The sequence below is a fragment of the Sylvia atricapilla genome, unplaced genomic scaffold (genome assembly GCF_009819655.1).
Source record: "Sylvia atricapilla isolate bSylAtr1 unplaced genomic scaffold, bSylAtr1.pri scaffold_116_arrow_ctg1, whole genome shotgun sequence".
In the NCBI taxonomy this organism is placed as follows: Eukaryota; Metazoa; Chordata; class Aves; order Passeriformes; family Sylviidae; genus Sylvia; species Sylvia atricapilla.
Window position 1 is genome coordinate 49,035 of NW_027077044.1, and position 3,295 is coordinate 52,329.

Consider the following 3,295-nt stretch of genomic DNA (forward strand, 5'->3'; position numbering starts at 1 on the left):
AAAAGCCAGGTCTATCTATGCCTTTGTGGGAAGGTAATCTTGTGCTGCAGGAAATCACTCCAATGAGAAAACAATGTCAGCATGGAGTAACAGCTTCTGACAAGAGACCAAGTGTTACCAGCAACTGCTCCAGGTGCTCCTGCCAACATCCCGTGTAGGAAGGTGCACTGCCCTCAATGCGCATTGGCTTAGGCTGCCCTGTGGCAGAGAGGCCCCCCAGGGCACAGGTCTCTGGGGCAGCAGAGGACGCCAGCGCTGCCCGGGCTCAAGGGGAGTGGCAGGTCTGCTTGGGCGGGGACTCTGCCACACCTGCAGATTTCAGTGTTCCCCTGGCCCCAGGGGTCAGAGCAGCGCTCGTGCCCTGGCCCACACATTCCTTGTCTGTGTCACACCCACAGTTTTAGGGTGGCCACCAGGTGGGACCTGTCCCAAGGAGGTCGTGCCAGCTTCTGTGCAAGGCCCCGTGCCCTTCCTTCTGCGGCTGTTTTGGCAGCCCTGGGGGCTCCTTCTGCTGCCCTGAGCCTGGAGACCAAGGCAGCGTTTGCCCATGGTTTGAGCCGTTCCAAAAGATCCTGTCCCAGGGCTGTCTTAGACACTTGGGGTGAGGGATTCCTTCCAACCTGGGCCACTTTGGCTGGGCTGGGAGCGGCCCCAGGGTAGGTGGTGCTGTGTCTAGGGGCCTTTTGTGACACGCTGGAGCCCCATGGTCACCATGGCATGGAACGGTACAGGGTGCCCAAGGACCGTTTGTGACACGTGGTGACATAGGTGCTGGCAACAACGCAGCCATGCCACATTCTTTGGAGCGGGCGACAGGACAGAACGTGCCAGAGCAGTGCTGTGAGGAGCCCCTGCACAGTGCACTCATTTGTGCCTGACCCGGAGCTTTTCCGAGGAGTGACTCGTGCAGCTGACCTCATGGCCAGACTGCAAGGCTTGGTGACTCAGAGGTTTTCCAAGGCATCTCCTATCACAGTGGCCTGTGCTCTCCAGGCCAGACTGTGAGATTTGATGACCTGAATCTTCTACGAGGAATCTCTTGTCATTGTGGCAGGAGCCCTTGAGCCCAGAGAGCAGGACTTGCTGTCCTGCAGCCTTCCTGACGCTTCTCGGTCGCAGGTGCTTTCAAGGTACAACTGCACAACTTGTTGACCCAGAGCTTTCCTGAGGCCTCTCTCTAAGGGGCGTTGTGGCATGGCAGACAGATTTCTTGGCCTGTCCAAAGTATTCAGGGGGAAAAGAAAGAAAGGCCCTGGAGCTGCCCCAGCACAAGAGCCTGAAGAGGTGGAGCAGTTCAAGCCACTGCAGGATGGTGAGATGCAGAGCTGGGCCACTGCAGAATGGCTGCAGCCAGCTTGGCCCCATCCCATCCCATCCCATCCCACCCCATCCCATCCCATCCTATTCCATCCCACCTGCTGTGGACATGCCTGAGGACAGGATGGAAGAGGGGCTGGGGCTGAACGTCACAGCGCCCTTGCTGCATCCCCTGGGGCATCCTGGGGCAGTCCCAGCCTGGGGAGGACAGGGCTGGGCTGTGTTCTCCGGCCTCTCCCGCAGCCCCTCAGCTATTGCTGCTGTCGCTCTTTGCCAGATGCAGCCACAGACTGCACACAAGAGCAGGAGCCTGCCCGTGGCCTCTTCTGAAGAACACTGAAGGTACCTGCAGCCATCCCCACCTGGGCTGGGCCTGCTGTCTCTGTTCAGCCGAGCACCACGCTTGGAGCACTCCATGCAACATGTCTCTCTTCCCTGTCCTTTGTTCTCCTGCAGATGTTCCAGAAGTTCCTGCGCATTCGGTGCAGAAAGACCAGCACCACTGCTGGTGGTGATGTCAGCACAGATTTAGATAAGGAATCAGAAGATTCAGACCCTGCAATGAATGATCACAGGGCAAAGGCTGACATGGCTGTGCCTGAGGATGTGGTCATAACAATCGTCAACAGTGAAGAGAGTCGAGGCTTTGGAGATACTGGCACCACAGCCACTGTCACTGTGATTCCTGCTCCCACTAGGAATTTTTTCCAGATGAGTGGTATTTCCTATGAGCAGCAGGTAAACAGCCTGGGGCCAGGGCTGGAGGCCTTCCAAGATCTTGTGTCCCCTGAAGCCACAGCCACTGGGCCCCCCTCAGCCTTTGAGGCCAGCACAGTGTGGCAGGAAGGGAAGCACTTCTTGGCAGAAGCTGAGGAACTTGCTCCCTCAGACAGTGCTCCAAGTCTTCCCCATGCCTCTTCCAGGTGCCAGCCATTGTAAGGAACATTCACCAGAGTCTGGCATCCCAGGCACATGTGGATACCAGGCTGCCCATGGACATTGTGAAGTTGGCTAAAGAACACCCAGCTGACATGGTGCTGACCCTCCTGCACTGTGCCCCAGCATGTGACAGGTACGGGGCCTGCCTGCCTTGAGAGCTCAGGGCTCACCAGCCATTAGGGCCATTGTCCTGCACGGCCTGTGCAATGGGCTCTGCCAGACAGGCAGAGAGGTCCAGGACCCTCGGGCCCCTCTGTTTCCCAAGCCTGCTGCCATGCTCCCTCCCTGCCCTTCAGAGAGCCCTTCACTGGGGCTCTCTCACCTGGCCTCCAGAGCTGCACACGGCATGGTAGTGTGACTGAGATGCCTTTGACACAGAGCTGCTGCAACAATGTGGAGAGCCATAGGCTCATCAAGACAAGCGATGGAGAAGGTACTGCCAACACTGGTCCGTGTAATGGAGCACTTGCCAATGTACAGGACAAGCACCTCTGATAGGGACAACAAGGACGTTTTTGCCCTGGCTGTGAGTTTTTTGGGCTTTGATCGTCCCCAGGTATCCTCTCCAGCAGCTCTCCATCCTCCCCCTGCCTCAGGCACTGGGCTGAAACCTGGGCTAAGGGCAGGCTCAGTGGGCACCAGGCCCGCTGCTCCCCCTGCGTCTCTCCCCTGAGGCCCTGCCACATGGACACCACGGCATTGAGTGCTCTCTTGGTCTGCTTCTTTTGCAGGCAACCCTGGTGCTCTGGGTGATTGTCCAGGTGCCTCAGTGCCATGAGGCAGTGACGCATGCTTCCTACCCTCTGTTTATGGCTCTGCTTTTCCATGTTGCCATCACCACGCAGCAGATGCCAGAGGAAGCTGATTACTTCTGGAGAGCATGCCAGCAGGAACACCACCTTCCCAACAACCCCAACAGGTCCCAGTCCTTCTGTGTTTCCCATGCCCTTGTAGCCAGTGCCAGTGCTCCCAGTGTGACCCAGGCCTTGATCTGCACACAGGTTTGCAGTGCAGGCCATGAAGGCTCTGCTACGCTGTC